At 35.7% G+C, this 15,222-nt stretch overlaps 1 protein-coding gene across 2 annotated transcripts in view; it reads right to left on the minus strand.

Moving 5' to 3' along the window:
- Positions 1-14,100, minus strand: part of LOC117105783 (beta-2 adrenergic receptor-like) — a 24,803-nt gene extending 10,703 nt beyond the window's left edge. Inside the window, exon 1 of one of the 2 annotated variants that reach the window (XM_033247065.1) lies at positions 14,034-14,100. The gene's annotated coding sequence lies outside the window, so the exon portion shown is untranslated. The remainder of the gene's footprint in view (positions 1-14,033) is intronic. The other variant, XM_033247064.1, reaches the window with a different exon arrangement.
- Between the last annotated feature and the right edge of the window lie 1,122 nt (positions 14,101-15,222).

The raw sequence follows: 15,222 nt of genomic DNA on the forward strand, positions 1-15,222 counted from the left end.
GAATATAATCATATTATTATAGTTTATAATGACTGGAAAAGTATCTGGTAGGGTCGTACGAGGAAGAATTAGAATGATGTACTTGCGGTGATGTTTTATAAGTACTGTATATATAAATTTTAAACGCTAAAGAACAATTTGTGATTGTGAAAAAAGTCGCCCCGACCGAGATTCGAACATAGCCTTTCTGCTTCTATACAGATTCCTCGATCAACTTGACCACAGCAGCTTCCTTGGGGCTGTTTATATTTAAATTATAGGCCTATGTATAATAATAATAATAATAATAATAATTGTCGAATTATATATCGTTTTACTTGTGTTATACTTTAGTCAGTCCGTTCTACATATATATAATCGTATGGAATCAACTAAAAGGTCTTAGTTATTTCAACATTCGGAATCGTTCAGCAAACTCAAATCACAAGTAGATTAGATGACAAGAAGACATATGAGCCGCGAGAATCTTCGGATAAAAGGATTAAGTGATACTAACAAGACTGAATGTTCACGAATTGGTAAAACCAATTCCGAGCGGGAGTTTTTTTTTTTTTTTTAGCAGAACATGTAAGATAACAGTAAAACAAAACATTCACTCGGTAATTGCAAAGGAGTTTAGATTGTTTTAATGTATGTATAATCAAATAGGCCAATACATTTTTAAACAAAAATACAGAAGGTATATATTCATGATGTATTATATTAATTAATTTATATATTTAGTTTTATTTTCATCCAATAGAGTAAACGTCATTGAGGGGGATAATTACACAAGACAAAAATGTAAAATCCCTACATTGTTAGGCTTAGAGATTGTATTTGTTGCTGCTGTTGTAACTTCAACAGGAATTGAACAAATGACCCTTAAATTGGAAAGCCGGCACCTCAACCCAATAGTTCGACGACGCGACGCTAGAACGTCATCATTCATGCGTGCCCGTCATACCGGGCGTCCTAGAATCCACGCGACAAGGAGAACTTAACGTTCTCGCTGCGCATGTGCAGATGACTTTTAGTGACGTCATTACGTTCTACGTCCTACCGTCGTCGTGCAATCGAAAGCTCCCTAATACCAGACATTGCTTTTTTATTTCATGTGACGTATCTGCTGCAGACAAGCGGTGTATCTATACGGGGGTGCCCAGTCCCCCTCCTCAATTTAAAATGTGCAATGCAAAACAAATCACGTCCAAGTAGTTAAAAATTGCCTCATATCCCCTTATTTTGCGACCTAGTGCTCCCACATTGAATCAGCGAGCCCACCACCAACTCCACATTTGCCCTCACCACCCCACCCCACCCCCCCCCCAACACCATTTAAAGACTTTTAGATACGCCACTGCTACAGACGTGTTACTTTTATTTTCCTCCAGAAAGCGTTGTTCCCTTCTGATTGAGTATACTAATTGTTTGTTAATTTGTATTTATTGTCGGTTAATCGTATTACTGTGTGCATCCATTGTTGATTAACTGTATCTTATTGCAGTTTTGTCGTTCTGTGACACATTTTGGATTCTTCATCTCAGTAATTAGAGGAGATTTAGTGAATTGTTATTTTGACTTCTTGCCTATGGTTGTTTCTGATGCTAATACTACCTACGAGGCCTAGTGGGATAAATCGTTAGCTACGATCGATTGGAGGAGGCTTCCAGTGGTAACACATGCTTATTATAAATCAACGTGTATGGGTATAAGGAAAAGCAAATTGGTGTGAAGGCAAAGCACACCACGATGACTCACCTGACTACACACTTTAACGCTGTTAATCCAATGAATAATATACGTAATATTAATAATAATAATAAGAAGAAGAAGAAGAAGAAGAATAATAACAATAATAATAATAATAATAATAATAATGATATTAATATTAATAATAATAATGATAATAATAATAATAATAATATTAATAATAATAACCATAATAATAATAGTAATATTAATAATAATAATAATAATAATAATAATAATAATAATAATAATAATAATAATAATAATAATAACTTATTTGCAATTTAGTTCACGGATGTTGTGAATATAATTACTTATATCATGCGTGATAACTGCTGCTAAATAATGATAAATGGATGATACCATAATACATAAATGTAGTGAAAAGGAGTTAGAATTTATAGGAACTTAAATGAGAGATCCGGGGGAAGTACAAGAGGAGAATTATGCGCACGCGTAAGCTGATTGGAGAGTTCTGAGAAACATAATCCGAGAGATGAATTCCAAAAGAAGAACTGAACAGAAGAATTACTGAAAATAGGAATGATAACTTGGGGCATTGATCGTGAATTGTTGATGGATGATACTATTATATGTACTGTAAATGCTGAGGGTCGTCTTTACACACAAAGTAGCTACGTACGTTCAGTTCAGACGTTGGATTGTAATTACAGTATGTATAGCATGGCTACGCATATTGCGGTGATTTCGTAATTAAATTAAATGGCTGACTCTAATAATTACATTATGAACACCGAATAATCAAACTTGTAATCAAATCGCGTAGAAATGTGTTAAAATATTGATTTGCCGCCGGGTGTTTAACACACAACCAATTGCCAATGTTGATTACGGTACATTACGTAAACATTTTGACTTCGAAATGGCAGCGTATTAACTGATAATTTATCGTATCCTCAGCATTATAAGTAGACGCATAATCGGAAACATAGCTAAGAAAGTGTGACGTTCAACTAAAATGTGTATACATTAAAAACATTGTATATGGCTACCATATGTGATAATTGTGTTATATTCGCTAAAAAAAAAGCAAGGAGCAATTACAAAGGCTTGCAACAAGGGGGTTGTTCGGCCGACCGGACCTCCGAGGCGAATCCCACTTTGATAAACCAGACCATTTCCTCCTTTTGCATCAAAAACGATAAAATTAGGGTAAAATTCACTAATGAGTTTTAGAAGGCTCTAGCCTCTGTGGGCCTCCACTTTGACCCCCACAAGAGTTCTTCTTGAATGCCCCCAGGGCGTAAATCTCAAGTAGCTATTCTAGGAAACCCCCTTTAAGGTAGGCCTATCTTCTTAGATACGGACCTGAAAAAACAAAGATTGTTGATGAGCCATTAACATAAAACCGACAATACGCAAGATTTAATTCCGGATCACGGTGGTTTAAGAGTTTATGGTTCCTGAGTCTAATACATCATGTACCAGCAATTAATACATATTCAGACATATTACTGAGTTTTAATTTCTTTTAATTTACTCGTAATCTTGTAAAATAAGAACAATTGAAATAACTCATCAGCAGTTAGAAATAACTTAAAAACATAGGCCTACATGATGCATGATGTACTATGCTGTACTACCAGGCCTAATAATATTAATAATAGAGCCTATCTTAATAATAAGATACGAAGGTAGAACCTAGAACATAGAACCAAATGACGTCACAAAATCCATCTGCTATAACGCAGTTTGGTTGAATGTACGCTGCATAGAGAAATTATGACGGTCACGGATGAGTAAATCCGTTCTAAAGTCACGTCGTTGTCACGTTGCTCAAATCCAATGTTCCCTAATTTTGACGACAAATCCTATGAACACTTTACTTGGTTGTTAAAGAACACCAGCAAATTAAAAGGTATTAAAAAAAAAAAAAACGTGTGGGATTTTTTTATTTAAATTGAAAACAAGATTGAACACAAAGCAGACAACATTTGTCATTGATAAACACGAGAATGTGCTGCATCCCTACACTTGTTTGTCCTTTTAACACTCGTAAGAATAATCGATAAGGAAAAACACACGAACTGGAAATACGAAATACTCAAAGGAAGAGAAATGAAGCAAAAAAGATATCAATTTTGCCAATTTGCCAAGAAAAGCTAGGATTAGTGACAAAGAATGTGAAGAATAAACCTGAAAAAGATTAACATTAGAACGGAAACAATTAAGAAAACCTGACTACTGGAAACGCACGGCTTTACACCACGGGGGGGGGGGGGGTCCCGCATTCGAGCACAAACTTATCTTGTCTAACCGTGTAAAAATTTACCTCGGAAATACTAGTTTGAGGTCAGCGAGGCAATAGTATATCCCATCATGCCACGCAATATTTACGTTTCTAACCACGCTTCACGCCAGGGTTGCCATTTGGCCTTTTTGATTTTTTTTTCAATGCAGGCCTAATATAACAGACTTGTTTTGGATGTGTTGTTTTTGTTAGCTTAAATTCTATATTTGATTCTACTCGCAGTGGCGGATCCAGGGGGTCCCCCCCCCCCTCTGTGAAGAAACGTAACAAAACACTATGGGTCCTAGCTTACAAAATTCATGCTAACTAGACGCGGATCCAGACCTTCGCCCACTTCGCCCAAGCGAAGGTCAGGGTGAGAATTCAAAATAAAATGTTGACCATTTTTTCCAACAATCATACTTACTTTCCTTGACACTTATTTTGAACATTACCATTAGAAAAATGGTTAAAAATCCACACTATCTTATACCTTACACTTTTAAACTGATTATACTGTAGGCCCACCAGAGAGAGAGGTACATTCCCAATACATTATGGTCTTCCACTTCTATAGCACATGATACAATGCATAGCAAACGTTATGTAACCACTAATAATACTCAGGTCCAAAGGCGTAGGTATGGGCAGTGCAGTCAGTGCACAGCACTGTGGCCCGGGGCTATTGGGGGCTCATTCAATAGGTATAATGATCTAAAAAACTTTAAAAAAATCCTATTCAAACTATAAAAGGACTTTTCAATAATATTAGGTTTTAGAGGCTATAGTTATTGATAATATTCATTACAATTTACCTATTAGGCCTACCTATTTCCCGAACGCTGCAAGTAAAAAAAAAAAAAAACAACAACAACACAAGCCCTTACGTATACGATGGACTAATATACTTTTTGAAAGCACATTTCTAAAGCAATACAATATCGTCACGCACATTTTGTGTTTGTGGTACAGTATTTTAAAGTTGGTTAAACTATTATTGTATATAAGAGACAGCTGGTAATGTATAAAAATAGTTTTCAATTGTGATACGCCACGGCGTATCAAGTGGACTTGGAACGTCTTTCTTACAGTGTGCTGCATCGCCGGCTGGAAGTTTAGGGCCTGTGGTTTTGACATGCTCTATTAATGTCCATAGCGCACACTAAACTATGTGCTTTCTGTCTCTTATACACATCTAGATGTGTATAAGAGACAGGTATTTCAATCAGAATTCGCACAATCTTTATTAGATACAGCGGGTCCCTCTGTGTTATTAATTTGGGTCTAGGGGACTTATCAAACGAAAGCGTAATATAATAAAAATACATTCATTTACAAAATATGAAATTTAGTTACATTAGCATTTAGGGAGCCTCGCAAAATAAAGCAACGCGTATACGAGTGGACCACGCGATGCGATTAAAGGCAGTTTAATCCCATAGTTGGCCACGCGTTGGAATTATTTTCCTGGGCTACTCAACTTCGTAGTGGGGAATTGATAACAGGCTTAGTGTAAAACCCAATTAACACAAACAAAAACGTCTCGTATAAAAATAAACCCTATTGGAAGTAACGCAAGCTCACATTATATTTATTGTATACGTTTTCAAACACTTCAGATCATCATAACTTCATGAATACATTTTAGATTCAGTTCACTGCAAGTAAGTCGATGACTGTTCTATTATTGAATGGTAATTGTTATCATCGTGATGGAATAGACAATACCTGGATTTGCGTCAGGAGAATCAATTAGGGGCCTATATGTATTTTTCCCAACCTGTCGTGAAAATGTATTGAATACGGTACTCAGTGCGTGATTCACTAATACACTTTTTGAAATCACATTTCTAAAGCAATAAAATATTGTCACGCACATTTGTATTTGTGGTATTTTAAAATTGGTTCAACTATTGTTGTGTACGTTTTTAAACACTTCAGATCATCATAACTCCATGAATACATTTTAGATTCACTTCACTGCAAGTAGGTCGATGACTGTTCTATTATTGAATGGTAATTGTTATTATCGTGATGGAATATACAATACCTGAATTTGCACCAGGAGAATCAATTAGGGGGCCTATATGTGTAATTTTGCCCAACATGTCGTGAAAATGTACTGAATACTCAGTGCGTGTGAACACAATTGCAAAATATATTTGCAAGTTGTTCTCCAGTGGGACTCGAACCCACATTCTCCAGATCACTAGCCTGGCGTCATGCCTTTAGACCACCGAGCTTGCACCTGATGGCCAGGGTTGAATTCGAGCCAAAGTAAGCAGCGAGTACTATTTTTGCAAGCGTTTTCACATGTACTGAGTATTCAGTACTTTTTCACGACGGGTTGGACACAATTCCACCTATATGTTCTATTGATGTTGTCAATATTATAATATATCATAGATTCATGAAATGCTTAATAGGCGCTAAGACTTGACCATAGTTTGTTCTCAATATTCTTTAATTTTTTTAACAAAATATTTTTTAGATATTTCTGAGCGTTAATGCCGTACCGTATCTGTTTTAAAAAACCTCAGAACGTATAAGCATTCAGAGTTTCGCCTGAGTAGACCCCACTAGAGGCCCTGCCTCTATGTCCGATCAGGTGCATTTTTACCAATTTTACCTAGGGCCCGGCAGTTATCTATACCATAGTTACCAACCGTCACGCATCACTTCAAAGTGATATAGGATGAAACGCATTTTGCAGAAACACATGCGAGGTCAAATGTGTCACGCATTTAGCACTTGCGTGATAACGAATTATCACAAAATCAGGGGAAAACGTATTTGAAATTAGAAGAAATTGGTTTTATTAAAAATATAAAAACGGTATACAGTAGCTTGAGTCATTAGGGAGCTTTCTTTATCTCGTTCGAGAATCAATTCACAGAGAAAATTTCTCCTTTCCGACCAAAACAACCCAGCCAACCACGCACTTGACGTAGAATCTAGTAGTCGCGAGCAGTCTTGCGAGTTTATTGTTACAACCAACCGTTTAAAATGTGACGGGAACCCGAACTTCCGCAGGGGTTCCGTAATAATACCGTATACACTCGCGTAGGTCCTATAAGGTGACCCGTGTATAAGACCCCCACGTCTGTCTCTTATACACATCTAGATGTGTATAAGAGACAGGGGCAGTGCAGTGAGTGCACAGCATTTCATGGTCGGAATTCCTTTTTTTTTTGTGGTCCTGTATACTGCGTCTAGCTGGATAAATGGAGCCAAATGCAAGGGTAATCTTCCAAATAATACCATTTTATGAGTTTTTAAATCTTCACCACCAAAATCGTATTTTCCCATATTTAAAATTGCTTTCATTGATACAACATTAAGTTGCTTCATTGCAGTAGTAAGCTCGCGTGTTAAGCTGGTTTTTCACTAAGCGAATTTATTCGCGCGAATCAAAGAGTCGGTTCGCTTCCTGAGATCTGATTGGTTGCGCATTTTTTCGCTTCTCAAAAACTCCGATAGGAATGTGAATGCGCATGTGCATAAGCCGACGCTTTGGATTCACGTGAATAAATTAGCCTAGTAGAAAACCAGATTTACAGACGATCCGCACATAAGACGAACATGAATATAAAAATCTAAAATCTGAATGTCGTCCGTATAAGACGACCCCCTTTTTTCGATCGTAGTTTGCTATTTTAAGCCTCGTTTATACGTGAGTATAGGCCTATACGGTATTTGTTTTAAAACCCTAGGTCACCTGAGCGTTAAAGGATTCCCCATACAGTGGCGGATTCAAGGGGGGAAATTTTCCATGGGGAGGACCCCCGAACCCCCTTTCATTTTGGGTATTTTTGGAAACGTTTAGAACCCCCCTCTTCCAAATCATGGATCCGCCCCTGAATCATGTGCCTTTGTTTGCACTAAATACTTAATTTATGTTCCCCCTTTAGCTGATGTGAGGTAAGAGAGTTTATTTAAAAGATAAGTTACATTTAATAATTTAAATTGTTCGGATGAAATACATATTTTTTATGAAGTTCAATGCAAGTTTGTACCATACCTGTCTCTACTGTGTGTCTTTGTATATGTTCCATTCTAGTGGAGGTTCTATCTCTTTTGAATTTCTTTTGAATATAAATTAAATACTGTACTTAATTGATTTATTATTGCCCACTTGAATTGTATAGCCCAGTGCTGCAGTGTTCTTTATGTAGAGCGCCATATATAAATGCTCGATGTGCTTATCCGGGTCCGATGGCACCTCCAATTTCAAGCAAGTGTTGCAGAGACTCTGGAGTTAGGTTGCATACGAGAATGAAGAAGATAATTCTGATAGCAACATTGATTTATTGCTTTAAGTACTGCGACAATAACATTCAGAGGCGAATTTAGAAAGTTTAGATAAGTATTTATTAAAGTTTTCATAGGTTTGTTTTAACGCCAGTTTGTGTTACCTAACTATGTAACTTAATTCATTCTAATTAAAGAGAGAAACGGGTTGACCAATAACAGGACCTTAAAATGTTTGCTATAGATCGACTGCAATGTACGTTAATATGTAATACATTTAAATCAATTTAGATCAATCTTAATGATGTGATTTTAAATAGCAGAAGCGGATTTAGGGTTGGGGAGGGGGTGGGGAGTGTTGAATTGAATTCATGTTGACCGCCAGACGGTAGAGTCATTAAAACATGATTAATGGTCGCGATAATGGCCTTTGACAGCGATAAACGGTTCTATAACCCTAAATTTGGTGGTCAAAATAGGCGAGCGTGTTCCAGATGTTTTTTACATCTTACCCCCGTTCGAGCCACGCACGGCATTTAACTTCCGTGTAAATACACGGACCTCGTACGGATATTTTTCTGGCTCGAACGCACCCTACGAGAGAGTCGCCGGTAGATAGAATTCCTTGCTCAAGGACACAGATTCGAAAATCCATTAAAGTTGCAGAGAACATTATGTTGATGAATCATAACTTCATAGATTACTGTACATTTGACTTTCTAAATACACTTCGGGAATTCATAAGGTATCATAAATTCGATGACTCAAAGGGACCTTTATTGTTATTTGATATCAAGTTATTAATTTCTATTTTACAAAAAATACCATCTAAATCTTTTAATTACTCAAAAAATGAACATATTGCTATTAGAGTAATTAACTAGCGGTAATTACAGATCAACTTACGTACAAAAGAGCAGATTTGTATTTAAAAAAAAACAAAAAACAAAAAAACAAGAAAACAAAAAAAACATGCAATCTGACTTTTGGCATTTCAAACATAGGCGGCCATTATTGCACACATCATGATCTTCATTTCTTAATAAGGTTTTGATGCCCATACAACGAAGCGATCGTAGTCACAACATCTTAAGCAGGCAAAGATTATCGATCATCATTCTAAAAATAGGCAAAAAGTTCAAAAAAGAAATCCTAGTTTGGTTGGATACCGGTAATTGTATTTTAACGATATGTACCAGACACAGCTTCTCGATGTGTCTTTATACCTATCAATGAGGTTTTAATGCCGACTTTGGGTCAATGATTGAACTTCTTGCATTTAAAAGGCTGTATACAGCTTATACAACTTATAAGTTGTTCTTTTTGAGCCCGTATTTATCCTGATAATCCTACTGAAGTGATCAACATCCTGGTCTCTTTATTAAAGGTGGATGCGATGAGAAACCAAATCGTTGAAATATATACTTTACAGGGGGTGTAGAGCCTGCACCGCCCCCACCCCCACCACTGTTTGGAAAGTTAAAAATAAAAAGAAGGAAAGAAAAAGATATTATTATTCGCCCAAAATTCCTCAGAGGTTATTTCCGGGCATCTAGAAAACAATTATTTCCCGGGACATACCGGACCCCCTAGGGTAGTGTTGTCGCTATTTTTCCCCACCCCCTTTCGAACATATTTATTTATTTATTTATTGAACATATTTATACAGGATAACATATCAGGAAGGTGTAATAGCCTGTTTTACATTGTCCTGTTTTGTGATACAAAATTACAGTATAAAAATCAACAAGTTTATTCTGTTTATTATTAAAATTGAAAATAGACTTAATAACAAATATGAATAAAAATCTTAATCTAAAACACATGAATTCATACAATTTTGATAAACTACATTGATGTTTTTTTTAACCTTACACATGGGTAAGTTAGTAAATGAAAGATAAAAGCTATTTTCGAAAAATTTTAATAGTAAAACTTAGTACTGGTACCGTAGTACTTCTACGTACAGTGGCGGCTACAAGACAGATTCAAGGGAAAAATCTGCCCGGCAATGGTCTGACAATTTTCTGACTGGCAGATTCACCAGACGTCTCAGGTTACGGTCATGGGTAAAGTCCTGGTCTGGTCTTGGGGGCTACAACATCTGGTCTCAGGAGAATTAAAACAGGGTGATTTTGGAAAATTATAAGCTGTTCTAAACGTTTTAAAAAGGTAATTGTTTTTGTTGTTTTTTTTTCGTCCGACGAGTCGTGGCCATTGGGATTGGGGGCATAGCCCTCGACCGACTAACAATTTACTGGCGGCGCATTGTTTAGGTTACTTGACAAGTCAGCTCGTCTGAGCGTAAAATTCTAACAGGGTTCCGACGCCGTAATAGCTGTTTAGCAAGAAGACGTTTTGAAACCATTTCACAGGAGACTAATAGGTGTGTTTGAGCGCTTCAGCTTGCTGTTTGAACGATTTAACTCGACTCAAGGGACATTATCACTAAGCCTACATTAAGGCTTGTAATTTTAAATGGTATGATAGCCTATATCATTATGAGTATCCACTCATGTTCAAATTAGAAGAATATTTATAGAATCATCCGAAAATTTTAAAGAGAGCGGTGGGCCACCATGCAATGTCTTTGTACCAGTAGTTAGCTGTTTAAGAACCATCTTCAATGCAAATAAATGTTTGCCCTGGTCTACTCACTCCAATCTTACTATTTGTGTGGGGGGGGGGGGGTAAGAAAAAAAACTTATGATATACAACATATGACATTAATAAATGAGCGTGTCTTCGTGCATGGTGTCTCCCAAAATACCAAAATGTATTATTTTAGTTTCTTTTATTTTTTAATATGTTTATGTTACCTTGCCTTCCCCCTGCTTATCATGGTAAGCGTGTGACCTATGTCGTAAGTACTGCTGTCTCATGAGGTTATTTGAGCGATTTCAATTGCGTCTAAAGTGTTCAGCTTCTCGAATAACCCTTCGGGAGCGTTAGGCGGGTTAAGGGCCATGTTTGCATCCGTGTGATCATCCATGTTGGTTGTAAGCCGGGTGGCGTTGCAATGTGGTTCCCGCGGGTTCCCATGGTCCAAATTTGCAATAGGCCTATCTAAATATAACTTAATAGGCCTATCCAAATGATAATTTAATTAAAATTGTTTTTTGGCATTCTAAAAAAGAACTCTTCCAATCCAGTATTTGTGGATGGCAGGAACTGGTGTTCTATGTTGGTGTTCCTTTTTATTCCTTTTCTTTTTCTTCTCACCTTTTTGTGGCAATTTTATTGGGTGTTTTTGCTTTATATTTTAAGATCTGCCTGTCTTTTGTCTTGTGCAATATTACACTATTTTTTTGCTCTTGGGTTGTTTTTATTATTGTTGTTTTATGGGTATTTTTATATTTTGTGCACATTTTATTGTGATTTTTTCTGGCTGATTGTTTGTTGTTATTTTTATTGTTTTTCTTGATGTAAACTTCAATGTAATTCTGTATTTTTTAATTTTTGTGTGCTTTTTTGTGTTTTTTTTTTGGCTGTTCGATTGTTCACTGGAATTTTATTGTATTTTATAATATTAACATCAATGTAATTAAGTTTTTTTTACTGCGATTTTGATTAATAAAAATACTTGAAATAACATATAAGCCTAGATTTAATGAGTTATTTTATGGACATGTGTGTGGGTGTATAAAAACGTTAAGGCAACCATGGTACAAATTATTTTTTAAACAATTTTTCTTCTCAAAAAACATATTTCAAAAGGTAGCTTAAGATAATTATTAATTGTTTACCTTCTTTGTTATTCAAAAGCAAAGTGACTGACCGGTTACAGGATGGAAGTACAGTAATACGGTATTCTACAAACAATCTCATTTTAACGAGAGGATTTGTTTGTAATCGTGAGACCTTCAGATTTGAAGGCAATATTCTAATTAACAAGTTTTGTATGGCTTAGCCCCACTCCTCCCTATATAGGACTATATTATGTATATATCTCCCTATAATATACATACAATATTATATGTACCGTATACAAGTTTGTGTGTGTAACTACATAGTTACACTTTTTTTTTTATAAGAACCAGTAAAATTTTGCCCAGGCTCAGTGTTCTTATTTTTTTGCCAATTTCAGGCTCAAAATGTTCTTATTTTGTTATTATTTTACACACTTTTCAAACATAAAAAATTATTATTGTACAGCATTATACACTGTACTGGGAGGTGAAAGCGACCCTGCAAAAATGACCCCTGAAAAAAAAGCCCAGCAAAAAATTGCCCCACAAAAAAGGCCCCGGTTGAAAAATGGCCCCAAATGGGAGGTAGGTACACTTACTGTACAGTATTATAGAGGGTATTACATAGTCACACCTACTGCACATAAGGTACAGATATAATAATTTTGGTTTTTCTAGTTTGACATTCTACCTCAGCCTCAATTTGTTCTTATTTTGTTCTTAATTTTCAAGCAATTTCAGCCTCAGTGTTCTTATAAAATGTGTTCTTATAAAAAAAAAAGTGTACATATACATATATTGCATACAGCATGTATGGATAGTGAATGGTCAATACGTTAATATTAACTTAATCGCACTTTATCCCGGCTGTTGACTGTCTTTCACTGCATGACGAGGCCGAGCAGATCTTGGCTAGTATCTGCGGACCGTCCTTCGCTAATAGAATAGGAAACTCATTCACGAATAGCCCCTGTAACTACAAATCGTTTATCCCATGGTTTATCCATACTGAAAGAAATCTTAAATGCCACAGATGATGGTGCATCCAACGTAACTTGTTACAAACGCACTATGATCAACATTGTTTCCAATGTGATGTTAATACCATTAATTTTAAGTTTTCTGGTACTTGTTACACTTTTTTTTTATAAGAACACATTTTATAAGAACACTGAGGCTGAAACTACTTAAAAATTAAGAACAAAATAAGAACAAATTAAGGCTGAGGTAAAATTTCAAATGAGGTTTATATTTTTAAAAACCAAAATATTATATCTGTCCATTATGTGCAGTAGGTGTGACTGTAATACCCTCTATAATACAGTACAGTAGGTGTACCTATCTGACATTGGGGGAAATTTTTTGTGGGGTCACTTTCACCTACATTCCAGTACAGTGCAGACTGCTTTACAATTAATAAAACAAAATAAGAACATTTTGAGCCTGAAATCGGCCAAAAAATAAGAACACTGAGCCTGGGCAAAATTTTTCTGGTTCTTATAAAAAAAAGTGTATTTGTTTAACTATTCTGTTGATTATATAATACTGTACATGCTAATAGGTTGAGTGTGACAATTATGGAATCGCTTAATTCGATTTTTCTATTGTAATTTTTGGTTATTGACAAATAAAAGATCATAATATGAGATTAAGTTATATACACTATGACACAGCACTGGGATTGTGGCGCATCGACAAGACAGTTTCCATCGCCGCCGCTGCTGCTAATGATGCTCTTGCTTACCATACCTCTGTGGCTGCTAACAGTCATAGCTGCCGCCTAAAACTCTACAGCGATTAAGTAATTGTTTGGGCTTTTTTTTTTTTTTGCAAAGTGAACTGGTGCAAGCCTAAAGTCCTAATCGTAGATAGTTCATCGTCTGCTGTCACTGTTTTGCGTTCGACCAGTATCATTCCATCTTCTTTCACCTCAAAGAGTTGTTATATGATTTGTATGGAGTTGCAGTGTGAAAGTTTGTTGCTACAGTTTTAACACTCTGATCGTGTCTTCGCGTCTCTATGTCACACTTCCACCAGCGGTTTGGCAACACAACACGTATTTCTAAGTTTCAAAGCAATATTTTCAATATGTAATTTTTAAAGTGACTTACCTGAGAACAAGAACGTAATCCATATAAAAGCAACGCGTTAAATATCCATGCATACCCGACCATCGTTATATCGACTCGGTGTTGAACCACTGATCTGAAATATTGGTTAAAACGTTCAGATCATATGGCTCCCTCAACGGTTGATAACTTTATGCTGAAGACATGATCTTAACGCAAGAGGGCATAGTTGTATAAAATTATTATAATGTTAATGTTTGACTTCGACTCATTTCGGCATCTCATACCATCCGATTGTTTCATAGTTTTCACGAGTGAACAAAACATAAGCTAGATGGAAGGATATAACTATGTATGTTCAAAATAAATGAAAAAATAATTTTGAATGATAATTAAGGCAATTAACACAAAAGGTTGTAATCAATACAACATCATAGACAGGTTTATTTATTCGAGTAATATTCTTGTGATTTATCCATTTGTTTATAGCATACATATTTAAACGTTTAATTTACATTTGAATTCATTATATTTTCGCACGTACCTGTAAATAACATTATACATACAGAAATATACATATTATGTTATGCGGCACACCACGTAAATAGTTCTGAGAACTGAGGCGTCGATATCAAACTCGACTTTTCGAATTGCTCTATTCGTCTTCAGGAAATTGAAAAATATATAACGCCATTTAAAAGACAAATAGAGTAATCTATTCGAAACGTAGAGATGCTCTCAACACATCAGTTATCAAATTTATTTAGCTTACGTGGTGTATTACACATTTATACTACTTTAAAAGGTATTATGACATAGGGCCCTATATGTTTTAAATTTTAATTGAGCCAAAGATTTCCAGTAGATGTACTGACAATGCCGTAGCCAGAATTTTCAAACAGTGCGGGACAATATCAGGATGAACCCACTTTACGCGTAAATTCAAATAATGTGGACCCACTTCCTTAAAAGTTTACTCATTTTAGGCTAAATATGAGAAATATGGACCCAATTTTCAAAAAGTGTACTCATTTATGCATAAAAATTCAAATTGTGTGGGAATGTCCCAACTGTCTTAATAGCTGGCTACGGCATTGGATACTGCTTTGTTTTTAGTAATATCATTCTACGTAGCATAACATCCCACACGCATCATTTTAAAATATTAAACACAACAAGTACTAAAACAGTAAACTGTGCATAATAAAGTCATACAGTATACTAAAATTTC

This window comes from Anneissia japonica, unplaced genomic scaffold, assembly GCF_011630105.1.
Source record: "Anneissia japonica isolate Jap-2015-1 unplaced genomic scaffold, ASM1163010v1 scaffold287754_len4335492_cov202, whole genome shotgun sequence".
In the NCBI taxonomy this organism is placed as follows: domain Eukaryota; kingdom Metazoa; phylum Echinodermata; class Crinoidea; order Comatulida; family Comatulidae; genus Anneissia; species Anneissia japonica.